This window comes from Hyla sarda, unplaced genomic scaffold, assembly GCF_029499605.1.
Source record: "Hyla sarda isolate aHylSar1 unplaced genomic scaffold, aHylSar1.hap1 scaffold_360, whole genome shotgun sequence".
NCBI classification, from domain to species: Eukaryota; Metazoa; Chordata; class Amphibia; order Anura; family Hylidae; genus Hyla; species Hyla sarda.
In genome coordinates, this window is record NW_026610373.1 from 102,808 (window position 1) to 129,625 (window position 26,818).

At 42.7% G+C, this 26,818-nt stretch overlaps 4 non-coding genes and 3 pseudogenes across 4 annotated transcripts; all 7 read left to right on the forward strand.

Annotated features, from left to right (window-relative positions):
* Window positions 1–2,331: 2,331 nt before the first annotated feature.
* Window positions 2,332–2,523, forward strand: LOC130331974 (U2 spliceosomal RNA). Its single transcript, XR_008874751.1, has one exon. It is a non-coding gene; the product is annotated as a U2 spliceosomal RNA (small nuclear RNA).
* A 7,195-nt stretch (window positions 2,524–9,718) lies between these two features.
* On the forward strand, window positions 9,719–9,926 carry LOC130331964 (U2 spliceosomal RNA; annotated as a pseudogene).
* Window positions 9,927–16,959: 7,033 nt separating this feature from the next.
* On the forward strand, window positions 16,960–17,160 carry LOC130331962 (U2 spliceosomal RNA; annotated as a pseudogene).
* Window positions 17,161–19,236: 2,076 nt separating this feature from the next.
* Window positions 19,237–19,427, forward strand: LOC130332027 (U2 spliceosomal RNA). Its single transcript, XR_008874791.1, has one exon. It is a non-coding gene; the product is annotated as a U2 spliceosomal RNA (small nuclear RNA).
* A 2,088-nt stretch (window positions 19,428–21,515) lies between these two features.
* On the forward strand, window positions 21,516–21,706 carry LOC130332028 (U2 spliceosomal RNA). The gene has a single exon (XR_008874792.1). It is a non-coding gene; the product is annotated as a U2 spliceosomal RNA (small nuclear RNA).
* Window positions 21,707–23,799: 2,093 nt separating this feature from the next.
* Window positions 23,800–23,959, forward strand: LOC130331984 (U2 spliceosomal RNA; annotated as a pseudogene).
* Window positions 23,960–24,652: 693 nt separating this feature from the next.
* Window positions 24,653–24,838, forward strand: LOC130331971 (U2 spliceosomal RNA). Its single transcript, XR_008874749.1, has one exon. It is a non-coding gene; the product is annotated as a U2 spliceosomal RNA (small nuclear RNA).
* Window positions 24,839–26,818: the final 1,980 nt, after the last annotated feature.

The following is a 26,818-nucleotide window of genomic DNA, read 5'->3' on the forward strand; positions in this document are numbered from 1 at the left end:
AGTAATGAAAGTAAAGCTGCTATTAATGAAATGGAAGACTACTGTAACATTTTAGAGGATCAAATTCCAGATGAGGAGAAAGTTTTTTTGGTGGAAGATGTTAGTGAAAATGAAATTAGAATGGCGCTGAATGGAATGGCAAAAGGTAAAACCCCTGGTAGTGACGGCCTTCCAGCTGAGTTTTATGTTGTATTTTGGCCTCTTTTAAAAGATGTTTTTACTCGGGTTGTGCAATATGTTTTTAAGTTTGGGATTTTAGCTGATTCAATGAAGAAGGGAATTATCACACTAATACATAAGAAAGGTGACGAACGTGATATAAAAAATTGGAGACCAATTTCATTGTTAAACAGTGACTATAAAATTATTGCTAAAATTGTTGCAAACAGGCTTAGGAATATTATTGGCCATATGGTAGATAATTACCAAGTATGTGCTGTACCCGGGAGAAGAATTACTGATAATTTATTGATTTTAAGGGATATTATTTATTATTGTAATTTTAATAAGGTGCCTCTTTTTGTCGAGTCAGTGGATTTCGAGAAGGCCTATGATAAAGTCGCACACAAATTTATGTTTACGGCCCTAAAACATATGGGGATCCCAATGAAGTTATTACATGTTATTAAAGGGTTATATAATGGTGTTACTGGACAAGTTTTAATGAATGGCCATGTTGGTCCTGCTTTTAAGATTTTATCAGGGGTTCGGCAGGGTTGCCCACTCTCCCCAATCCTTTTCATCTGTGTAATAGAGGCCTTGTTAAAGAATGTTCAGAAAGACAAATGTGTTAAAGGAGTTTTTATACCTGGCAGTGGTGGGAGTGATCTTAAGGTTTTAAGCTACATGGATGATGTTGTGTTTACATGTACTTCAAAAGCAGATTTGAATAGAGTGAATTTGCATATTCAAATTTTTTGCTGTGTGGCCGGAATGTGTGTAAACTGGGGCAAATGTCATTTGGTGAATTTTGGGAAATGCGAAGATGTGTTGGTGGATGGAGTAGAGATAAAGGAGAATGTGGAAGTTTTAGGGGTCATTTTTGAAAAGAATCTTAAAGGGAGAGAGACTTACAACAAGCTGGACAGTAAAATTGAAAAGAAATTGAATTTTTGGAAATTGAGGAGTTTATCCCTTAAAGGGAAAGTACTTGTTATTAAGACTGTGATTTTACCTTTACTTTTATATACTGCGATGGTTTTTCCACCTGGTAAGCTTTGGATGAGGAAGACAACAAGAAGACTTTTTGTTTTCTTTTGGGGATCCAAAATGGGAAAAATGAAAAGAGAGAAGGTAATGAGTACTGTAAAGAATGGTGGATATGACTTTCCAAATATTGATTTGTTTTTAAAGTTACACTATTTTCTTTTAATTTTCAAGACGATCCAGTGCAATAGTAAAACAGCTGATATGTGTAAATATTTAGCAGGATGGTTGTTTTCTAAGTGGGGCTGGTGTGAGAGGGATCTGAGGAAACCAATGGCGCTGATTATACCTACCTTTTATGTGGTTCTTCGGTCTTTCAATGATCAGTTTAATTTGAGCTCCTTGGGGAAACCTGAAAAGAAGAAAATAGAATATGAGTTGAGAAAGAGTGAAAAATTTAATGAAGTACCATTCTGTAATATTGCACAGTCAGTTAATATTTGGAGCCTTTTTAATTCCTTTGGTTTATCAAATAGACAAAAAGATGTGGTATGGATGTCTTACCATGGTTGCCTCCCAACTCGAGTGTTTTTAAGAGGAAGAGGAATAAGAGTGAGTGAACAGTGTCCAAGAGAGGGTTGTGGAGGTAAAGAAGATATTGTACATTTGTGGTGGGACTGTTTTTATGCCAAGGAAGTTTTTAGGCTTTTAACAAGATTTTTTATTGCACTTATGGGTTTTAATGATTTTACTTTTGAGAAAATTTTTATCGGTCAGGACTTTAACATGAAGAATGATGCACGTGTTACTTGGATAATTTTTTCTGTTTTTAAAGAAGTTTTATGGGACTCCAGGAATTTGCTTGTTTTTAAAAATGTTTCCATTTCTCCAAGTGAATGTAGGAGGTTGTTGCTCGGAAGACTTTTTATTGCATATTTATTAGATAAGAAGAGAATGGGAGAAGACAATGCTGAAAAGATCTGGAAATATACCCAATGGTGGAAACTGTAAGTCTGACCAGTTTATGTTTTGTTTTTTAAATGTTTTTGTTTTCCTTCAGCTTTTACCTTTTGGTTTTAAGTTCTTGACCCTCGGTTCCCTTTTTTTTGTCTTTCCGCATGATGTTTTTTCAGACATTGTTTTAAGTGACGAGTCCTGGTAGGAGACCTGATGATCGTTCAAACAATAGTCTGTAACTGAGGAAAAAAAAAAAAAAAAAAAAAATCTGTTCTTATCAGTTTAATATCTGATACGTCCCCTATCTGGGGACCATATATTAAATGGATTTTTGAGAACGGGGGCCGATTTCGAAGCTTGCTTCCGTCGCCCTATGCATTGACCCGATATGGCAGTATCTTCGGGTACAGTGCACCACCCCCTTACAGGGTTAAAAAGAAAGATTCCTACTTTCATTGCTACCTGCTTGCTGGCTAGCCAGCTAGCCAGCCCTGTGGGCCTTGCTGCTGCTGCTGCTGCTGCTGCTGCTGCTGCAGCCAAAAAACAAAAGGTGGTGCTGCTGCTGCTGCTTCTGCTGCTTCTGCTTGTGTCTGGCCGCTGTTGGAGCGTCCAGGCACAGGACTTCTGCTGCTGCTGACTAAATGGCCTCCTTAATTGGATCATTTGAGTAGCCAGCACACCTGTGCAGGTAGGGCATGACATGATAGGCAGCTGCCTTGATAGCGGGTGGGTGCTGAATGTTCCTAATTGACAAAATAAGATTAATGCTTATGAAGAAATATAAAATCTCATCCCTTCCCCAATATCGCGCCACACCCCTACCCCTTAATTCCCTGGTTGAACTTGATGGACATATGTCTTTTTTCGACCGTACTAACTATGTAACTATGTAACATAACATGGGGGGGTCTCCTGGCTGTTCACACAGGTGTGTCATTGCTGTACATTGACCATGCATTGCTTCTGTGGTATTGCAAAGGCAAAGACAAATGCTTCCAGCCATCCATTGCACTAATGGATTGGTCATCAGCTGGCTGTCTATGTCCCGCATCAATATAGACCAAAGTACAGAGGGTTAGGCTATGCTATAGTGCACCTACCTGATGCATCAGAAGGTGCGAGGCCCTTGCTAAATTCTGTGCACAGACTTTGAGATCTATGCTTTAGACTGTATCTAAACCTGCTCCAACATGGACTGACATTCTGGCCTACTTTCAGCCGATGCGACTTGTCTGTCGCTGAACAGTCGCTTTTTATGTATTCAGCACCTATGTATAATGTTGTAAAAATGCTCTAGAAGCTAAAGTCGCAGAAATGTCACACATATTTGGCCTGCAACTTTCTGTGCAACAAATTCAGACAGGAAAAATCAGTATAAATCCTTAGAAAATTATCCCCCAGTGTCTCCATCTGCTGGCGGTATTGAATAAGCATTGCTGCACTGATGGGGTATGCATTAGACGAAAAAAAAGAAGAAAAAGAAGAATAATACGCCCAGAAAAGAGGCGAAAAGGAGAAAAACGTAAAAAAACGTGAAAAAAAAGTAAGAGGAAGAGAAGGGAAAAAAAGGTGGAAATGGGTTTAAAAGTGATTTCGGCGGAGAAATATATATATATATATATATATATATATATATATATATATATATATACGCGCACACACACACATATATATAAACGTATTCTCCGTTGAGATATTGCAGCCGCTGCTGTGTCCAGGCCCAGGAGCCTTAGCACTGTGCTGTGATGTCACTCAATACCACTGACATCACTAGGTGTAAACAACATCTCTCCTTTGCTGTGTATGTGACTATGGAGCTGTTTGGTGATGTCGTCTATTATGGCCTTCATAGAAGCAACAGGAGATTGTTGCATCCATCTAGAACCCTCAGAACTACAGTGCTATGATGTCACTCACTTCCACAGGCCTTGCAGAGTGTAAACAACAACAACCCAGCTTTGTTGTGTATGTAACCATAGGGATTGTGATGTCACCTAGAACCTTCACAGCAGCGACAGCTTTATGAGGAGCATCAGCACTGCTCTGCCTGAGCAGAACCATCACCGCCATAGGTTGTCAAATAACCCGGATTTAACCCACACAGGTAAGTCCAATGGGGTGCAGGCATGTCCTCTATGCTTACAGCTTCCCGTGGGTGTTGGTTTGATACCGTTTGGGGACAGCCAAGGAGGCATCTGCAGGCAACAAAGGTAGGTGTGTGCTTGTGTGTGTGTTTCCTATGCAGATCCTAAGCCCAGTGTCACATGCAAGTAGGAGGAGTAAGAAGGGTTCCTGGCAAATCCGGGTTATGGATTGCATTTAAAAAGGCCCCGTGGGAGTGCAATGGGCCCCTGTCTTGCTGCTTAGCAATAATGGTATGGGTTTAGGTTCTGCTGTGTGTACTGGTGGTTGACTGCCCCCCAGCCCAGAGTGTGCATGGAAAATTGTCTGGCAGCCTCCCTGACAGCAAGCAGTGATAGTGCCCATGAAGGGGACCTTGTTGGGCCCGCCCCTTTCACGGTTATCGCTTCTCGGCCTTTTGGCTTCGATCCTGTGCGGTTTACCGGGCAGGGTAGGAGTCGGAAGGGGTGGTGATCGGGGCCCTCTTTTGCGGGGGGCCCTGGATTGTTACTGGGTTGCGATAGTGGGTATCTTAACCTGCAAAAATGAGCGGATCGAGGACTCGAGGATACGGTGCGGATTTACGTTCCTGGCGAACACCGGGGGACGATTGGATTGGATCAAGTTGTGCTGGAGATTCTTCGCAAGCTCCAGTACCTTCAGGTATGGCATGTAATCGCTATGCAAGACTTCCCTAGGCAAGGGATTTACGATATAACCTTTTATGATTCTGAGGTTTGCCAGAGGGTCTACATGGACTTAGAAGTGATGAAGAGGAGGAATGAGCCAGCTATAATGAGTAAGGTGAAAGTGGAGCCATTATTCATGAATATGTCTAAGGTTGTTATAGTCCATATGTACAACCCGAAGGTTTCGGATGAGATGGTGACCAATTTTTTGTACCGATATTGTGATGAAGTTAAATTTCTTGGAAGACTCAAGAACAGACATGGGTACTTTAATTGTAAAAGGAAATTTGTTGTAAAATTTAAAAAGGACGAAGGAATGGAAGAGGGAAGGAAGAGTATACCACAGGTATTTTCTATTGGAGGAGAAAGAGGTTTTTGTTTTTATGAAGGACAGTTGCAGTACTGTAGACGTTGTCACGCTTATGGACATGTACAGGAGTCTTGCCCTGAGCAAGGAGTATGCTGCAGGAATTGTGGGAAATCAGGTCACAACTCGGGTGAATGTACTGAGAAGAAAACGTGTGATATCTGTGGTAGTGAGGAGCATTTGGCTAGAGGATGCAGCTTATGGTATAGAAAGAAAATGAGCTATGCTGACGCAGCAGGAAATAGAAGAGAGGAAAGAGGTGAAAGGCCATTTCCACGTGTTTTTGGTGTGAATGCTGAGGTGACTCAGGTGATTGACGAGAACTCTGTAAAAGGGAGTGCAGCAGGTGTGACAGTGCAGCACATGAATACTCAGGAAAAATCTGGAAAAGGGGAGGAGGGTGACTCCACTGGTGTGCATTGTGAGGAGACTGGTGTTGGTGAAGAGTTTACTGAGGTCAGTAAGAAGAAAGCACGTAAAGGGAAAAAAGAGAAAGTGGTGGAGAGTGTGGAGACTGTGTGTAGGGAGGTTCCCCCATGTGAAGAAACAATTGAGGATTTTGAATGCCCAAACCCAGTGGTGGGGGAGGAGGAGGGGATGGAGTTTCAGGAGAATGAGAGTGAGAGATCCCTAACACCTGGGCAGAGGGTGATTAGTGGGGAGGAGAATGTAACATCTGAAGAGGAGGAGAAGGAGGAGGAGGAGGGGGAAGATGAAGATGAAGATGCAAATGGAGGCTTTCAAGGTAAAAGTAAAAGGTGTAAGAAAGGGAGTTGGTCAGGGGATCAGACGGATCCTGTGTATGGAGGTGAGAAAATGATGGACAGGGACTCTCAAGTGGGGTCGCCTGATTGCTATGGGATGCTGCTAAGGAAGGTTGAAGGTCAGAATACTAACTTCTAGTTAAAATGGATGTTAAGAAAATGGATTGCCTTCTTTCCTTTTTAATGGCATTGGTTGTGGCTACTCTTAATGTTCGGAGTATAGGAACAACCATCAGAAGAGCAGCAGTTTTTGATTTTTTGGAGAATGTGAAGGGAGATATATTTTGTTTACAGGAGTGTGCAATTAAGTCTGCACCTTATGTAGATGAATGGAAGAGAGGGCAGTCTTTTTGGTCTACATGCACAGAGAATAAAAATGAAGGTGTGGGGATTTTATTGTGTAACAGGGACATTAAAGTTTTAAATTGCCAAGTTTTAGTACCAGGTCGTTGTATGGTTTTAAATTTTGAGTTTTTAGGCCAGAGAATGAGAGTTTTTAATGTATATGCGCCAGCAGAAAAACAGGCACGTGTGTTATTTTTAGAGTCTCTTAAACTTTTTATTCCTGGTCGTGATGGTACTATTATTGTTGGTGATTTTAACTGCATTAGATCCGTCAATGATCGTGAGAGCTCTGCTAAGGTTAGAACTGATATTACTTCAAATGTTTTAAACCAAATTATACAAGACTTACATTATTCTGATGTGGGACTGATGGTTAGCACTGATGAAAGATACACCTATATATCAGATAGTGGCCGCTGTAAATCCCGGATTGATTACATTCTTGTCTCTGAGGGGATTAAGGTGGTCCGGTGCAATCAAATGATGTCAACTTTCTCAGATCATAAGATGGTGTCGGCAGAAATAAGTATTGCAGAGTCCTTTCATTTTGGTAGAGGGCTCTGGAAATTAAATGTAAGTCTATTAGAAGATGAAGAAGTAATGTCCGGTTTTAAAGATTTTTTTTTATCTTGTACTTCTAAACAATCTGTTTTTAGTAATGTTTTAGCTTGGTGAGATTGGGCAAAAAGTGAGTTTGCTAAGTATTTTAAGTTCATTTGCATAAGGAGGGCACAAGAAAAGAGGAGGGGTTATGAAAGGCTTATCTCACGTTTAGAAACTCTCTTTAAGTTTAAACATGTTGGTGTGGAGGTGGAGGAGGAAATTGAGAAGGTGAAAATTGAGATGAAGAACAGGTTGTTGGAAAGAGGTAGAAATATTGTTTTTAAATCCAAAGTTCAACATTTGGAGGAAAATGAACAATGTACAAGATATTTCTTTAAAAAATGTTTTAATGCTAGGGGTGTTTTTAAGTCTGTTTTAACTCCTACAGGGGAAGTTGTTGGTGATGAGATGGTGAAGGAGATTGGCAGATTTTATGAAACACTTTTTAGTAATAAGAGCAGAGCCAGTGAGACGGAGATGAATGATTATTGTAATATTTTAGAGAATAATGTCCCTGAAGGAAAAAGTGCATTTTTAATTGAGGAAGTTTGTGAAGGGGAGATCAAGCAGGCTCTGGACAAGACAGCGAAAGGGAAGACACCGGGCTGTGATGGCCTCCCCTTTGAGTTTTATTCAGTTTTTTGGCATATTTTAAAGCAAGATTTTACACGGGTGGTGCAATATGTTTTTAACTCAGGTATTTTAGCGGAGTCTATGAAGAAAGGAGTTATTACCTTGATACATAAGAAAGGTGATGAAAGAGATTTGAAAAACTGGAGGCCGATCACATTATTGAATACAGATTATAAGATCATTGCAAAGATTGTGGCGAACAGGATGAGTGACATAGTTGAGCACCTTGTTGGAGAATACCAAGTTTGTGCAGTGCCAAATAGGAGAATAACTGATAATTTATTAGTTTTAAGAGACTCTATTTATTATAGTAATTTTAATAAGAATGCACTTTTTGTGGAATCCATTGATTTTGAAAAAGCTTATGACAGAGTTGCTCATGATTTTATGTTTATGGTTTTAAAGCATATGGGTATTCCTGAGAAGCTACTGTTTGTGATTAAAAGTTTTTATTATGGGGCAACAAGTCAGATTTTAGTCAATGGACATGTGGGGCCGGGTTTTAATATTTTATCAGGAGTACGACAGGGATGCCCACTCTCCCCAATTTTATTCATTTGTGTCATTGAGCCCTTGCTCAAAAATGTACAGAAGGACAAATGTGTGAGTGGTGTTTTTATCCCGGGAAGTAATGGAAGGAATTTGAAGGTTTTAAGTTACATGGATGATGTGGTTTTTACTTGCACTTCCCAAGCTGATCTTAATAGAGTGAATTTGCATGTAAAGATTTTTTGTTGTATTGCTGGTATGAAAGTCAATTGGGGGAAGTGCCAATTGAGTAATTTTGGAAAGCAAGGAAAAGTGGTGGTGGATGGCGTGAATGAGAAGGAAGATATTGAAGTGTTAGGGGTTGTTTTTGAAAAAAATCTAAAAGGAGGGAAAAGTTATGAGAAGTTGGAGGAGAAGATAGAGAAGAAATTATCTTTTTGGAAATTGAGAAACTTGTCCCTTAAAGGTAAAGTTCTGATTTTAAAGGCAGTAATTTTGCCACTACTATTATATACTGCAATGGTTTTCCCACCCGGCAAATTATGGACCAGAAGGATGACAAGGAAGTTGTTTATTTTTTTCTGGGGTTCAAAGATGGAAAAGATGAAGAGGGAGGAAGTGATGAAGAGCGTGAAGAAAGGCGGATATAATTTCCCGGATATTAATCTGTTTTTAAAGACTCATTACTTTCTTTTAATTTATAAAGTGTCTCAGTGCAATAATTGGGTGGCAGACATGAGCAGGTATTTGGCAGGATGGTTGTTTTCCAAATGGGGCTGGTGTGAGAAGGATCTGAGGAGACCAATAGCGCAAGTTATACCTACCTTCTATGTGGTTCTCAGGTCTTTCAGTGATCAATTTGGTTTAAGTTCCCTGGGAAAACCTGAGAAAAAGAAAATTGAAAATGAAATAAGAAAAAATGAGAGATTATATGAAGTACCATTCTGCACTACTGCTCAGTCTGTGAAGATCTGGAATCTTTTTAATGTTAGAGGATTATCGAATAGACAGAGAGATGTAAACTGGATGACTTTTCATGGCTGCCTCCCAACCAGAGCTTTCCTGAATGGACGAGGAATAAGAGTGAGCGAGAAATGTCCAAGAGAGGGTTGTGGAGGCAGGGAGGATACAGTGCACTTATTTTGGAACTGTTTTTATGCAAGAGAATTTTTTATGCTTCTACAGAGGTTTTTTTCTGCAATCACGGGATATGTTGATTTTAATTTTGAGAAGATTTTTATTGGTCAGGATTTTAGCAGGAGAGAGGACACACGTGAAAGCTGGATTGTATTTTCTGTTTTTAAAGAAGTTTTATGGGATTCTAGAAACCTGCTTGTTTTTAAAAATGTGTGTATTTCTCCAAGGGAGTTGAAGAGACTTTTTTTTGGAAGGTTGTTTATTATTTTTCTATTTGACAAGAAGAGAATGGGAGAGGAAGAGGCTGAAAAGATTTGGAGATACAAGGAATGGAGAAAGTTGTAAGTATCCTGATCAAGGTTTTGAATTTGTGCTTCTCTTATAGTTTTCTTATTGAGATATTTTTCCGCATGATGTTTTTTCAGACTTTTGTTTAGAAGTGATGAGTTTTGGTAGGTGACCTGATGATCGCTTGAACAATAGTCTGTAACTGAGGAAAAAAAAAAAAAAAAAAAAAAAAAATCTGTTCTTATCAGTTTAATATCTGATACGTCCCCTATCTGGGGACCATATATTAAATGGATTTTTGAGAACGGGGGCCGATTTCGAAGCTTGCTTCCGTCGCCCTATGCATTGACCCGATATGGCAGTATCTTCGGGTACAGTGCACCACCCCCTTACAGGGTTAAAAAGAAAGATTCCTACTTTCATTGCTACCTGCTTGCTGGCTAGCCAGCTAGCCAGCCCTGTGGGCCTTGCTGCTGCTGCTGCTGCTGCTGCAGCCAAAAAACAAAAGGTGGTGCTGCTGCTGCTTCTGCTGCTTCTGCTTGTGTCTGGCCGCTGTTGGAGCGTCCAGGCACAGGACTTCTGCTGCTGCTGACTAAATGGCCTCCTTAATTGGATCATTTGAGTAGCCAGCACACCTGTGCAGGTAGGGCATGACATGATAGGCAGCTGCCTTGATAGCGGGTGGGTGCTGAATGTTCCTAATTGACAAAATAAGATTAATGCTTATGAAGAAATATAAAATCTCATCCCTTCCCCAATATCGCGCCACACCCCTACCCCTTAATTCCCTGGTTGAACTTGATGGACATATGTCTTTTTTCGACCGTACTAACTATGTAACTATGTAACATAACATGGGGGGGTCTCCTGGCTGTTCACACAGGTGTGTCATTGCTGTACATTGACCATGCATTGCTTCTGTGGTATTGCAAAGGCAAAGACAAATGCTTCCAGCCATCCATTGCACTAATGGATTGGTCATCAGCTGGCTGTCTATGTCCCGCATCAATATAGACCAAAGTACAGAGGGTTAGGCTATGCTATAGTGCACCTACCTGATGCATCAGAAGGTGCGAGGCCCTTGCTAAATTCTGTGCACAGACTTTGAGATCTATGCTTTAGACTGTATCTAAACCTGCTCCAACATGGACTGACATTCTGGCCTACTTTCAGCCGATGCGACTTGTCTGTCGCTGAACAGTCGCTTTTTATGTATTCAGCACCTATGTATAATGTTGTAAAAATGCTCTAGAAGCTAAAGTCGCAGAAATGTCACACATATTTGGCCTGCAACTTTCTGTGCGACAAATTCAGACAGGAAAAATCAGTATAAATCCTTAGAAAATTATCCCCCAGTGTCTCCATCTGCTGGCGGTATTGAATAAGCATTGCTGCACTGATGGGGTATGCATTAGACGAAAAAAAAGAAGAAAAAGAAGAATAATACGCCCAGAAAAGAGGCGAAAAGGAGAAAAACGTAAAAAAACGTGAAAAAAAAGTAAGAGGAAGAGAAGGGAAAAAAAGGTGGAAATGGGTTTAAAAGTGATTTCGGCGGAGAAATATATATATATATATATATATATATATATATATATATATACGCGCACACACACACATATATATAAACGTATTCTCCGTTGAGATATTGCAGCCGCTGCTGTGTCCAGGCCCAGGAGCCTTAGCACTGTGCTGTGATGTCACTCAATACCACTGACATCACTAGGTGTAAACAACATCTCTCCTTTGCTGTGTATGTGACTATGGAGCTGTTTGGTGATGTCGTCTATTATGGCCTTCATAGAAGCAACAGGAGATTGTTGCATCCATCTAGAACCCTCAGAACTACAGTGCTATGATGTCACTCACTTCCACAGGCCTTGCAGAGTGTAAACAACAACAACCCAGCTTTGTTGTGTATGTAACCATAGGGATTGTGATGTCACCTAGAACCTTCACAGCAGCGACAGCTTTATGAGGAGCATCAGCACTGCTCTGCCTGAGCAGAACCATCACCGCCATAGGTTGTCAAATAACCCGGATTTAACCCACACAGGTAAGTCCAATGGGGTGCAGGCATGTCCTCTATGCTTACAGCTTCCCGTGGGTGTTGGTTTGATACCGTTTGGGGACAGCCAAGGAGGCATCTGCAGGCAACAAAGGTAGGTGTGTGCTTGTGTGTGTGTTTCCTATGCAGATCCTAAGCCCAGTGTCACATGCAAGTAGGAGGAGTAAGAAGGGTTCCTGGCAAATCCGGGTTATGGATTGCATTTAAAAAGGCCCCGTGGGAGTGCAATGGGCCCCTGTCTTGCTGCTTAGCAATAATGGTATGGGTTTAGGTTCTGCTGTGTGTACTGGTGGTTGACTGCCCCCCAGCCCAGAGTGTGCATGGAAAATTGTCTGGCAGCCTCCCTGACAGCAAGCAGTGATAGTGCCCATGAAGGGGACCTTGTTGGGCCCGCCCCTTTCACGGTTATCGCTTCTCTGCCTTTTGGCTAAGATCAAGTGCAGTTGCCTTGGTCTCGCCTGAGGGTGCGATCTCTGGGTTTACCCAGTTTGCTGGAAGGGATTCTCTTTCTGTGGTTTCGTGCCGACAGTTCTGCCTGGAGAGATGGCTGGTCTGAAGAATACCATTCGTTTGGAGGTGGATCCCGGAAGTGCTGTGAAGAACAATGTTGTTTACCTGGTTCGGGACATCATCATGCTGAAGCTTGGAGTGGACAAGTCAGAAATATTCAGCGTTAATGAGGCTCCTCGCAAGGGTTCTTATGAGGTCACCTTTGAGCAGGAAGGTAGGTGCCTTGATGTTTATGAACGTTTGAGAAATTTCAGCAAGGACCCCATGATGGAGGGAGTGAAGATTACTCCTTTGTTTGGGTTTCAAGAAAAAACTGTCCTTGTGCATGTTTATAACCCTTTCACGGATGTGGCTATAATTGAAAGTTTTCTGCGCCAATATTGTGACTCTGTGCGTGGAGGTGAAAAACAGACCAATGTACTGGGAATCTTTAATTGCAAATATAAATTTGTTGTGAAACTGAAAGTGGATCCCAGTTGTGTTGGTGGCTTTAAACATCCCCCAGCTAGTTTTTCAGTTGCTGGACATAGGGGATATTTATCCTATGCTGGACAGCCTTATTATTGCCGCAATTGTTTTTCTTTTGGCCACGTGAAAGAGAGCTGCCTTAAGGGACAGGTGTGCCGGAACTGTAATGGTACTGGTCACCATGCGGGGAGTTGCCCCAACACAAAAAAATGTGACCTGTGCCGTGAGGAAGGGCATGTTTATAAAGACTGTCCTGGTACAAAAAGACCAAGCTATGCAAGTGCTGCAAGAGGGGCGGAAATTGTGAGGAAGTTGGCCCCTCAAAAACTGAAAGTTATTCCTCAGAAACCTGTGGATGTACAAGTTGCTGTGGCTGATGCCTTTAGGAAGCTGGAGGAGGTGATTGAGGGAGTGCAGAGCCCTGTTCACACAGCTGAATCTGTTCATCCCTCTGATCCTGCTAACATAGAGGAGTTTCAGTCCTCTGGAGAGACTAGTTTGTGTAACAGGGAGGGTGGTGGGAAACATAATGTCCAGGATGAAAATAATGATGGCTTCAAGCTGGTGCATGGTGGGAAGTCCGCCAAAAAAAGACGTGGTGAGGAGAGTACGAATTTGGCGCCAGAAACCAGGAACACATTTGAAGTGCTGGAAACGGACATTATGGAGACTGCTGAAAGTGGTGAATAGATATGCCGGGACTTGATATGAAATGTTATCAGGTGGTGAAGCACCTGTTTTCTAATGACTTTGTTATACCTGCTTTGTGTTTTACTATGTGTTCTCAATAGGTTTGCCGGGACTTGATATGCAAATGATATCAGGTAGTGAATCACCTATTTTCTAATGGTTATGTTATACCTGCTTTGTGTTTGTATATAGTTATGAGCATTATTATTTGTTCTCAAAATGTGAGAGTATTTAAAAATAAGGCTAGGAGAGCTGCTATTTTAAGTTTTTTAGCACAAGAGAATGCTTCAATTTTCTGTTTGCAGGAATGTGGTATTGAGTTCGCAGTAAGTCAGGATGAATGGGTGTATGGTCGGTGTGTGTGGTCTGGGAGTTCAGTGAATAAGAATGATGGTGTGGGTGTTTTAATTAAATCACCTGAAATTTCTGTTGAAAGTTATTTAGTTATTGAGCCTGGTAGGTGTATTTCTGTTAATTTATGTTATAAAGGTATTATGTTTCGTGTTATAAATGTGTATGCTTCTGCATGCAAAAATGAAAGAAAAAATTTGTTTGAGAAATTAAAATTTTATGTTCAAGGTAAAATACCTATTATTTTAGTTGGAGATATGAATGTGGACTTATGTAAGAAAGCATTTGATATATCAGGAAGAAAATTATTTGAGTTAGTTTCAGATTTTAGGTTTAAAGATATTCAGGATTTATGCAAAGTTAGTCCTAATTTATGCACTTATCATGCAGATAGGGGGAATGTTCACTCTAAGTTAGATTATTGTTTTTTGTCTGAGAATGTTAATGCATTAAGTTACAGACAGAGGTCTGTTTGTTATTCGGACCATGAGTCTTTGCTGTGTGAGATTGATGTGGGTCAGAATGCTGTGTATGGGAGAGGTTTGTGGAAGATGAATATTAAACATTTAGATAGTGTGGATGTGAGAGACCAGTATGAATGCATATATAAAAAATGGCGTGAAAGGAAAAGTGAGTTTGATAACATTATTTTGTGGTGGGAATGGGTTAAAAAGAAAACAAAATCCTTTTTTAGGTCTTTTGGTTATAAAATTGCTGCTATTAAGAGGGAACAATATGTTAAGTTAAATGCCCGTCTATCCTTTTTGTATAGATTGAGAGACTGTGGTGTGGATGTTCAGAATGAAATTGTGAGTGTTAAAAGGGACATTAATGAGTTTGTGTTGGAGAAAGGGAGGAGTATTATGTATAGAGCTAAATTAGATAAGAGGGAACATGATGAAAAATGTTCACGTTATTTTTTCAAAAAAGTTTTTTCAAAAAAGCCGGTTATTGATGTGATTGTGAAAGAGGATGGTAGTGTTGTGTCTGGTGATGGTGTGAGTGAGGAAGTTGCAGTTTTTTATGAAGAATTGTATGGAGAGAAGTGGAGGGATGAGAATTTGGAGAATGAGGTATTGAGTGTGTTGGAAAGGAAACTTGGAGAGGCTGAGCAGGCTTTTGTTATGCGTGGTATATCAAGTGAGGAAGTTTGGGATGTAGTGCAGAAAATGTCAGCAAATAAGACTCCAGGTGAGGATGGTTTGCCTGTGGAATTTTATCGGTTGTTATGGAATGTGGTGGGGAAGGATGTAGTTGAAGTGTGTCAGTTTATGTGGGAGAATATGGAGGTTGCGGAGAGTATGCGTGGGGGTGTGGTTGTGCTGATTCCGAAAAAAGGGGATTTAAAAAGTTTAAAGAATTGGCGTCCAATTACATTACTTAATTGTGATTATAAGATCTATGCGAAAATTATTGCCAATCGGATGAGAGATGTTGTTGAAAGCGTGGTGGGTGATGATCAGTTTTGTGCTGTGCCTGGACGTCGTATACAGGAGAGTTTGTGTTTGTTGAGAGATTGTTTGTGGGATTGTAAGAGTAGGAAGCAAGATGTGTGTTTGTTGTCATTAGATTTTGAAAAAGCGTATGATAGGCTGTCTCATAGTTTCTTGTTCAGGGTGTTGTTGCGTATGGGTTTTCCGAGTGACTTTGTGTGGAGAGTTAGGAGTTTGTATGATAAAATATATAGTAGGATGCTTGTTAATGGATGTGTGGGGAGAAGAGTGAATGTGTTCTCAGGGGTTAGGCAGGGGTGTCCTTTATCACCAGTGGCATTTATATGTGCTATTGAGCCTCTGGTATGTATGATTAGGAGGGATAAGATAGTGAGAGGTGTACGCATTCCTGGTAGTGATGGAAGGGAGTTTAAAGTTAATGCTTATATGGATGATGTATGTGTCCTGTGTGATTCTGAGTCCGCTGTGAGGAGGGTGAAACTTTTAGTGTCTATTTTTTGTGGTGCATCTGCTTTTAAGGTTAATTGGTTAAAGAGTGAATGTAAGTGTTTTGGTGAGAGTAGATTAAGTAGAGATGTTGGGGTGAATGTTGTGGAGGGGTCTATTAAAGTGTTGGGGATTAAGTTTAGTGACGATTTGGATGGGAAAGAGAGTTGGGAGGAGGCGAAAAAGAAGGTGGAGTTGCGTCTAAATTATTGGAGTTTGAGAAGTCTTTCCTTCATTGGGAAGATTGTAGTTATTAAAAGTGTTGTGTTACCAATTTTTCTGTATGTTGCTATGATTTTTCCTCCCCATTATATGGGTTTGAGGAGCTTGAACAGGGTTCTGTTTGTCTTTTTTTGGGGTTCTAAAGTTGAGAGGTTGAGGAGAGAAATAGTGGTGAAAAATTGGAAGAAGGGTGGTATGAGTTTTCCAAATTTGGAGGTGTACTTTGGAGTGAATATTTTAGTTTTTATTTTAGCTATTATTGGGAGTGATAGAAAGGTGTCCTGTATGACAAGATTTCTGGCTGGTAGATTTTTTGTCAGGTTGAAGTGGTGTGAGAGGGATTTGAATAGGCCTATTGCTTTTGAGGTTCCTAAATGGTATGAGTGGGTTGTGAGGTTTTTGGAGAAATTTGAGTTGATAGAAGAAGAGGTGAGTGTTTTGAAGAATAAACGTTTGGTGATGAAAATGATTGAGAGTAAAGAGGTTGTATGTAATATTAATTCTGTGAGAGGAGCGGATGTGGAAAAAGTTTGGAAGAAAGTGAGGATGGATGGTATGTCTAATAAGCAAAAGGAGATTGTATGGCAAAGTTTGCATGGGGTGTTGCCAGTGAGAGAGTTTCAGAAAGCAAGGGGTTTGGTGAGATGTGATGTGTGTCCTAGGGAGAATTGTAATGGTTTTGAAAGTGTTATTCATCTTTTTTGGAATTGTAAGTATGCTCGTGAGGTTGTGAGAAAACTTGGGCCTTTGTGCAAGGAATTAACAGGTGTGGAATTTTTGTATTATGAAATGATGATGTTTGGATTATGTGTGAGTGGTGGTCAGAATGAAAGAGTGTTGTGGTTATTGTTGTCGTGTATTAAAGAAGTCTTATGGGATGTTCGGAATGTTTATTTGTTTTTGAGAAAGGAAATAAGTGTAAATAATAGTGTGAGGATGGTGTTAGGAAAGCTTTATTTGTGTTATTTGTGGGATGCTAGGAGGGGTGGGATTGATGCGGAGGGTATTTGGAAAACGAAAAAATGGATTCATTCTGTTGATTTATCTTGATGTTTTTCATGTACTTGTAATTTTGTCTGTTTTTGATTATAAATAAAGTTCCCGATGATGAGAGGGTTGTGTGTTACAGAAAGTTTGTAATGCCAGTTTTGAAAGTATTGTTTTGAGTACTTTCATCCCTTATCTGAGGGTTTAAAAAAAAAAAAAAAAAAAAAAAAAAAAATCTGTTCTTATCAGTTTAATATCTGATACGTCCCCTATCTGGGGACCATATATTAAATGGATTTTTGAGAACGGGGGCCGATTTCGAAGCTTGCTTCCGTCGCCCTATGCATTGACCCGATATGGCAGTATCTTCGGGTACAGTGCACCACCCCCTTACAGGGTTAAAAAGAAAGATTCCTACTTTCATTGCTACCTGCTTGCTGGCTAGCCAGCTAGCCAGCCCTGTGGGCCTTGCTGCTGCTGCTGCTGCTGCTGCAGCCAAAAAACAAAAGGTGGTGCTGCTGCTGCTGCTTCTGCTGCTTCTGCTTGTGTCTGGCCGCTGTTGGAGCGTCCAGGCACAGGACTTCTGCTGCTGCTGACTAAATGGCCTCCTTAATTGGATCATTTGAGTAGCCAGCACACCTGTGCAGGTAGGGCATGACATGATAGGCAGCTGCCTTGATAGCGGGTGGGTGCTGAATGTTCCTAATTGACAAAATAAGATTAATGCTTATGAAGAAATATAAAATCTCATCCCTTCCCCAATATCGCGCCACACCCCTACCCCTTAATTCCCTGGTTGAACTTGATGGACATATGTCTTTTTTCGACCGTACTAACTATGTAACTATGTAACATAACATGGGGGGGTCTCCTGGCTGTTCACACAGGTGTGTCATTGCTGTACATTGACCATGCATTGCTTCTGTGGTATTGCAAAGGCAAAGACAAATGCTTCCAGCCATCCATTGCACTAATGGATTGGTCATCAGCTGGCTGTCTATGTCCCGCATCAATATAGACCAAAGTACAGAGGGTTAGGCTATGCTATAGTGCACCTACCTGATGCATCAGAAGGTGCGAGGCCCTTGCTAAATTCTGTGCACAGACTTTGAGATCTATGCTTTAGACTGTATCTAAACCTGCTCCAACATGGACTGACATTCTGGCCTACTTTCAGCCGATGCGACTTGTCTGTCGCTGAACAGTCGCTTTTTATGTATTCAGCACCTATGTATAATGTTGTAAAAATGCTCTAGAAGCTAAAGTCGCAGAAATGTCACACATATTTGGCCTGCAACTTTCTGTGCGACAAATTCAGACAGGAAAAATCAGTATAAATCCTTAGAAAATTATCCCCCAGTGTCTCCATCTGCTGGCGGTATTGAATAAGCATTGCTGCACTGATGGGGTATGCATTAGACGAAAAAAAAGAAGAAAAAGAAGAATAATACGCCCAGAAAAGAGGCGAAAAGGAGAAAAACGTAAAAAAACGTGAAAAAAAAGTAAGAGGAAGAGAAGGGAAAAAAAGGTGGAAATGGGTTTAAAAGTGATTTCGGCGGAGAAATATATATATATATATATATATATATATATACGCGCACACACACATATATATAAACGTATTCTCCGTTGAGATATTGCAGCCGCTGCTGTGTCCAGGCCCAGGAGCCTTAGCACTGTGCTGTGATGTCACTCAATACCACTGACATCACTAGGTGTAAACAACATCTCTCCTTTGCTGTGTATGTGACTATGGAGCTGTTTGGTGATGTCGTCTATTATGGCCTTCATAGAAGCAACAGGAGATTGTTGCATCCATCTAGAACCCTCAGAACTACAGTGCTATGATGTCACTCACTTCCACAGGCCTTGCAGAGTGTAAACAACAACAACCCAGCTTTGTTGTGTATGTAACCATAGGGATTGTGATGTCACCTAGAACCTTCACAGCAGCGACAGCTTTATGAGGAGCATCAGCACTGCTCTGCCTGAGCAGAACCATCACCGCCATAGGTTGTCAAATAACCCGGATTTAACCCACACAGGTAAGTCCAATGGGGTGCAGGCATGTCCTCTATGCTTACAGCTTCCCGTGGGTGTTGGTTTGATACCGTTTGGGGACAGCCAAGGAGGCATCTGCAGGCAACAAAGGTAGGTGTGTGCTTGTGTGTGTGTTTCCTATGCAGATCCTAAGCCCAGTGTCACATGCAAGTAGGAGGAGTAAGAAGGGTTCCTGGCAAATCCGGGTTATGGATTGCATTTAAAAAGGCCCCGTGGGAGTGCAATGGGCCCCTGTCTTGCTGCTTAGCAATAATGGTATGGGTTTAGGTTCTGCTGTGTGTACTGGTGGTTGACTGCCCCCCAGCCCAGAGTGTGCATGGAAAATTGTCTGGCAGCCTCCCTGACAGCAAGCAGTGATAGTGCCCATGAAGGGGACCTTGTTGGGCCCGCCCCTTTCACGGTTATCGCTTCTCGGCCTTTTGGCTAAGATCAAGTGTAGTATCTGTTCTTATCAGTTTAATATCTGATACGTCCCCTATCTGGGGACCATATATTAAATGGATTTTTGAGAACGGGGGCCGATTTCGAAGCTTGCTTCCGTCGCCCTATGCATTGACCCGATATGGCAGTATCTTCGGGTACAGTGCACCACCCCCTTACAGGGTTAAAAAGAAAGATTCCTACTTTCATTGCTACCTGCTTGCTGGCTAGCCAGCTAGCCAGCCCTGTGGGCCTTGCTGCTGCTGCTGCTGCTGCTGCAGCCAAAAAACAAAAGGTGGTGCTGCTGCTGCTGCTTCTGCTGCTTCTGCTTGTGTCTGGCCGCTGTTGGAGCGTCCAGGCACAGGACTTCTGCTGCTGCTGACTAAATGGCCTCCTTAATTGGATCATTTGAGTAGCCAGCACACCTGTGCAGGTAGGGCATGACATGATAGGCAGCTGCCTTGATAGCGGGTGGGTGCTGAATGTTCCTAATTGACAAAATAAGATTAATGCTTATGAAGAAATATAAAATCTCATCCCTTCCCCAATATCGCGCCACACCCCTACCCCTTAATTCCCTGGTTGAACTTGATGGACATATGTCTTTTTTCGACCGTACTAACTATGTAACTATGTAACATAACATGGGGGGGTCTCCTGGCTGTTCACACAGGTGTGTCATTGCTGTACATTGACCATGCATTGCTTCTGTGGTATTGCAAAGGCAAAGACAAATGCTTCCAGCCATCCATTGCACTAATGGATTGGTCATCAGCTGGCTGTCTATGTCCCGCATCAATATAGACCAAAGTACAGAGGGTTAGGCTATGCTATAGTGCACCTACCTGATGCATCAGAAGGTGCGAGGCCCTTGCTAAATTCTGTGCACAGACTTTGAGATCTATGCTTTAGACTGTATCTAAACCTGCTCCAACATGGACTGACATTCTGGCCTACTTTCAGCCGATGCGACTTGTCTGTCGCTGAACAGTCGCTTTTTATGTATTCAGCACCTATGTATAATGTTGTAAAAATGCTCTAGAAGCTAAAGTCGCAGAAATGTCACACATATTTGGCCTGCAACTTTCTGTGCGACAAATTCAGACAGGAAAAATCAGTATAAATCCTTAGAAAATTATCCCCCAGTGTCTCCATCTGCTGGCGGTATTGAATAAGCATTGCTGCACTGATGGGGTATGCATTAGACGAAAAAAAAGAAGAAAAAGAAGAATAATACGCCCAGAAAAGAGGCGAAAAGGAGAAAAACGTAAAAAAACGTGAAAAAAAAGTAAGAGGAAGAGAAGGGAAAAAAAGGTGGAAATGGGTTTAAAAGTGATTTCGGCGGAGAAATATATATATATATATATATATATATATATATATATATATACGCGCACACACACACATATATATAAACGTATTCTCCGTTGAGATATTGCAGCCGCTGCTGTGTCCAGGCCCAGGAGCCTTAGCACTGTGCTGTGATGTCACTCAATACCACTGACATCACTAGGTGTAAACAACATCTCTCCTTTGCTGTGTATGTGACTATGGAGCTGTTTGGTGATGTCGTCTATTATGGCCTTCATAGAAGCAACAGGAGATTGTTGCATCCATCTAGAACCCTCAGAACTACAGTGCTATGATGTCACTCACTTCCACAGGCCTTGCAGAGTGTAAACAACAACAACCCAGCTTTGTTGTGTATGTAACCATAGGGATTGTGATGTCACCTAGAACCTTCACAGCAGCGACAGCTTTATGAGGAGCATCAGCACTGCTCTGCCTGAGCAGAACCATCACCGCCATAGGTTGTCAAATAACCCGGATTTAACCCACACAGGTAAGTCCAATGGGGTGCAGGCATGTCCTCTATGCTTACAGCTTCCCGTGGGTGTTGGTTTGATACCGTTTGGGGACAGCCAAGGAGGCATCTGCAGGCAACAAAGGTAGGTGTGTGCTTGTGTGTGTGTTTCCTATGCAGATCCTAAGCCCAGTGTCACATGCAAGTAGGAGGAGTAAGAAGGGTTCCTGGCAAATCCGGGTTATGGATTGCATTTAAAAAGGCCCCGTGGGAGTGCAATGGGCCCCTGTCTTGCTGCTTAGCAATAATGGTATGGGTTTAGGTTCTGCTGTGTGTACTGGTGGTTGACTGCCCCCCAGCCCAGAGTGTGCATGGAAAATTGTCTGGCAGCCTCCCTGACAGCAAGCAGTGATAGTGCCCATGAAGGGGACCTTGTTGGGCCCGCCCCTTTCACGGTTATCGCTTCTCGGCCTTTTGGCTAAGATCAAGTGTAGTATCTGTTCTTATCAGTTTAATATCTGATACGTCCCCTATCTGGGGACCATATATTAAATGGATTTTTGAGAACGGGGGCCGATTTCGAAGCTTGCTTCCGTCGCCCTATGCATTGACCCGATATGGCAGTATCTTCGGGTACAGTGCACCACCCCCTTACAGGGTTAAAAAGAAAGATTCCTACTTTCATTGCTACCTGCTTGCTGGCTAGCCAGCTAGCCAGCCCTGTGGGCCTTGCTGCTGCTGCTGCTGCTGCAGCCAAAAAACAAAAGGTGGTGCTGCTGCTGCTGCTTCTGCTGCTTCTGCTTGTGTCTGGCCGCTGTTGGAGCGTCCAGGCACAGGACTTCTGCTGCTGCTGACTAAATGGCCTCCTTAATTGGATCATTTGAGTAGCCAGCACACCTGTGCAGGTAGGGCATGACATGATAGGCAGCTGCCTTGATAGCGGGTGGGTGCTGAATGTTCCTAATTGACAAAATAAGATTAATGCTTATGAAGAAATATAAAATCTCATCCCTTCCCCAATATCGCGCCACACCCCTACCCCTTAATTCCCTGGTTGAACTTGATGGACATATGTCTTTTTTCGACCGTACTAACTATGTAACTATGTAACATAACATGGGGGGGTCTCCTGGCTGTTCACACAGGTGTGTCATTGCTGTACATTGACCATGCATTGCTTCTGTGGTATTGCAAAGGCAAAGACAAATGCTTCCAGCCATCCATTGCACTAATGGATTGGTCATCAGCTGGCTGTCTATGTCCCGCATCAATATAGACCAAAGTACAGAGGGTTAGGCTATGCTATAGTGCACCTGCCTGATGCATCAGAAGGTGCGAGGCCCTTGCTAAATTCTGTGCACAGACTTTGAGATCTATGCTTTAGACTGTATCTAAACCTGCTCCAACATGGACTGACATTCTGGCCTACTTTCAGCCGATGCGACTTGTCTGTCGCTGAACAGTCGCTTTTTATGTATTCAGCACCTATGTATAATGTTGTAAAAATGCTCTAGAAGCTAAAGTCGCAGAAATGTCACACATATTTGGCCTGCAACTTTCTGTGCGACAAATTCAGACAGGAAAAATCAGTATAAATCCTTAGAAAATTATCCCCCAGTGTCTCCATCTGCTGGCGGTATTGAATAAGCATTGCTGCACTGATGGGGTATGCATTAGACGAAAAAAAAGAAGAAAAAGAAGAATAATACGCCCAGAAAAGAGGCGAAAAGGAGAAAAACGTAAAAAAACGTGAAAAAAAAGTAAGAGGAAGAGAAGGGAAAAAAAGGTGGAAATGGGTTTAAAAGTGATTTCGGCGGAGAAATATATATATATATATATATATATATATATATATATATATATATATATACGCGCACACACACACATATATATAAACGTATTCTCCGTTGAGATATTGCAGCCGCTGCTGTGTCCAGGCCCAGGAGCCTTAGCACTGTGCTGTGATGTCACTCAATACCACTGACATCACTAGGTGTAAACAACATCTCTCCTTTGCTGTGTATGTGACTATGGAGCTGTTTGGTGATGTCGTCTATTATGGCCTTCATAGAAGCAACAGGAGATTGTTGCATCCATCTAGAACCCTCAGAACTACAGTGCTATGATGTCACTCACTTCCACAGGCCTTGCAGAGTGTAAACAACAACAACCCAGCTTTGTTGTGTATGTAACCATAGGGATTGTGATGTCACCTAGAACCTTCACAGCAGCGACAGCTTTATGAGGAGCATCAGCACTGCTCTGCCTGAGCAGAACCATCACCGCCATAGGTTGTCAAATAACCCGGATTTAACCCACACAGGTAAGTCCAATGGGGTGCAGGCATGTCCTCTATGCTTACAGCTTCCCGTGGGTGTTGGTTTGATACCGTTTGGGGACAGCCAAGGAGGCATCTGCAGGCAACAAAGGTAGGTGTGTGCTTGTGTGTGTGTTTCCTATGCAGATCCTAAGCCCAGTGTCACATGCAAGTAGGAGGAGTAAGAAGGGTTCCTGGCAAATCCGGGTTATGGATTGCATTTAAAAAGGCCCCGTGGGAGTGCAATGGGCCCCTGTCTTGCTGCTTAGCAATAATGGTATGGGTTTAGGTTCTGCTGTGTGTACTGGTGGTTGACTGCCCCCCAGCCCAGAGTGTGCATGGAAAATTGTCTGGCAGCCTCCCTGACAGCAAGCAGTGATAGTGCCCATGAAGGGGACCTTGTTGGGCCCGCCCCTTTCACGGTTATCGCTTCTCGGCCTTTTGGCTAAGATCAAGTGTAGTATCTGTTCTTATCAGTTTTCATGCTGGTGGGGATGGGTGCTGCATGGAGGATGCAGGTGTACCAGGGCTTTCCGGGGCTGGTTCTGAGGAATCAGCTCGACGGCTGCCCCGATGTGACCTGTTCCCTCCGGGTCTCGCCATGAGGCTGAGAGGGTCTAGAGCCGAGGTACTTTTGTGCCTCGGGGAGTGGTGACCCCGAGGTGCCGAAACTCACTGGGAGAATAGGCTCACTGAGTTGAAGCACGGGCACCATAATCTCTTCACCTTGTGGCACTCACCTCTTGATTCCCGGCCTTCTGGCTAGGATCAGAGAAATTTTTATAGATCCGGCCGGATGTCCGGGCAGTATATCTGCACACATTCACTTATTTATTTCCTTTTTGTCTCACTGTGTCACCTTTTGCGTGTTGTGTGTTCACAGGATTTGTCAGGATGCGGTAGCCCTTCTGGGTGTCCCTCCTGGCGGTCTAGGGGAGGTGTGTGTGGCCATTAGGTTCCGCACCTCCCTGCAAACACCCCGGGTACTCCTGCTTTGGCAGGGTACCTACCGTAATCGGCTCTGCGGGCAGATACCTTGGCCAACGCCAAGGGGGATGCCGGGAGCATTTGTGGTCCCCTAGTAGCTTCGGCGAAAAGGGACATCGAACCTGGAACCTCGCAGGTACCTTTTGGTCCGGAGGCGAAGGGTAAGGTTTGTTGGGGGGCCTCTCTCCTATCGGAGAAGGGCTTGCGATAGACCGCATCCTTTGTGCACGTTTTTTTAGTGTAACACGTTTGCACTTTTTCTTGCACTTTGGGTGAATCGAAAGCACGTTCCTCGGCTTTAGATAAAAAAAAAAAAAAAAAAAATCTGTTCTTATCAGTTTAATATCTGATACGTCCCCTATCTGGGGACCATATATTAAATGGATTTTTGAGAACGGGGGCCGATTTCGAAGCTTGCTTCCGTCGCCCTATGCATTGACCCGATATGGCAGTATCTTCGGGTACAGTGCACCACCCCCTTACAGGGTTAAAAAGAAAGATTCCTACTTTCATTGCTACCTGCTTGCTGGCTAGCCAGCTAGCCAGCCCTGTGGGCCTTGCTGCTGCTGCTGCTGCTGCTGCAGCCAAAAAACAAAAGGTGGTGCTGCTGCTGCTGCTTCTGCTTGTGTCTGGCCGCTGTTGGAGCGTCCAGGCACAGGACTTCTGCTGCTGCTGACTAAATGGCCTCCTTAATTGGATCATTTGAGTAGCCAGCACACCTGTGCAGGTAGGGCATGACATGATAGGCAGCTGCCTTGATAGCGGGTGGGTGCTGAATGTTCCTAATTGACAAAATAAGATTAATGCTTATGAAGAAATATAAAATCTCATCCCTTCCCCAATATCGCGCCACACCCCTACCCCTTAATTCCCTGGTTGAACTTGATGGACATATGTCTTTTTTCGACCGTACTAACTATGTAACTATGTAACATAACATGGGGGGGTCTCCTGGCTGTTCACACAGGTGTGTCATTGCTGTACATTGACCATGCATTGCTTCTGTGGTATTGCAAAGGCAAAGACAAATGCTTCCAGCCATCCATTGCACTAATGGATTGGTCATCAGCTGGCTGTCTATGTCCCGCATCAATATAGACCAAAGTACAGAGGGTTAGGCTATGCTATAGTGCACCTACCTGATGCATCAGAAGGTGCGAGGCCCTTGCTAAATTCTGTGCACAGACTTTGAGATCTATGCTTTAGACTGTATCTAAACCTGCTCCAACATGGACTGACATTCTGGCCTACTTTCAGCCGATGCGACTTGTCTGTCGCTGAACAGTCGCTTTTTATGTATTCAGCACCTATGTATAATGTTGTAAAAATGCTCTAGAAGCTAAAGTCGCAGAAATGTCACACATATTTGGCCTGCAACTTTCTGTGCGACAAATTCAGACAGGAAAAATCAGTATAAATCCTTAGAAAATTATCCCCCAGTGTCTCCATCTGCTGGCGGTATTGAATAAGCATTGCTGCACTGATGGGGTATGCATTAGACGAAAAAAAAGAAGAAAAAGAAGAATAATACGCCCAGAAAAGAGGCGAAAAGGAGAAAAACGTAAAAAAACGTGAAAAAAAAGTAAGAGGAAGAGAAGGGAAAAAAAGGTGGAAATGGGTTTAAAAGTGATTTCGGCGGAGAAATATATATATATATATATATATATATATATATATATATACGCGCACACACACACATATATATAAACGTATTCTCCGTTGAGATATTGCAGCCGCTGCTGTGTCCAGGCCCAGGAGCCTTAGCACTGTGCTGTGATGTCACTCAATACCACTGACATCACTAGGTGTAAACAACATCTCTCCTTTGCTGTGTATGTGACTATGGAGCTGTTTGGTGATGTCGTCTATTATGGCCTTCATAGAAGCAACAGGAGATTGTTGCATCCATCTAGAACCCTCAGAACTACAGTGCTATGATGTCACTCACTTCCACAGGCCTTGCAGAGTGTAAACAACAACAACCCAGCTTTGTTGTGTATGTAACCATAGGGATTGTGATGTCACCTAGAACCTTCACAGCAGCGACAGCTTTATGAGGAGCATCAGCACTGCTCTGCCTGAGCAGAACCATCACCGCCATAGGTTGTCAAATAACCCGGATTTAACCCACACAGGTAAGTCCAATGGGGTGCAGGCATGTCCTCTATGCTTACAGCTTCCCGTGGGTGTTGGTTTGATACCGTTTGGGGACAGCCAAGGAGGCATCTGCAGGCAACAAAGGTAGGTGTGTGCTTGTGTGTGTGTTTCCTATGCAGATCCTAAGCCCAGTGTCACATGCAAGTAGGAGGAGTAAGAAGGGTTCCTGGCAAATCCGGGTTATGGATTGCATTTAAAAAGGCCCCGTGGGAGTGCAATGGGCCCCTGTCTTGCTGCTTAGCAATAATGGTATGGGTTTAGGTTCTGCTGTGTGTACTGGTGGTTGACTGCCCCCCAGCC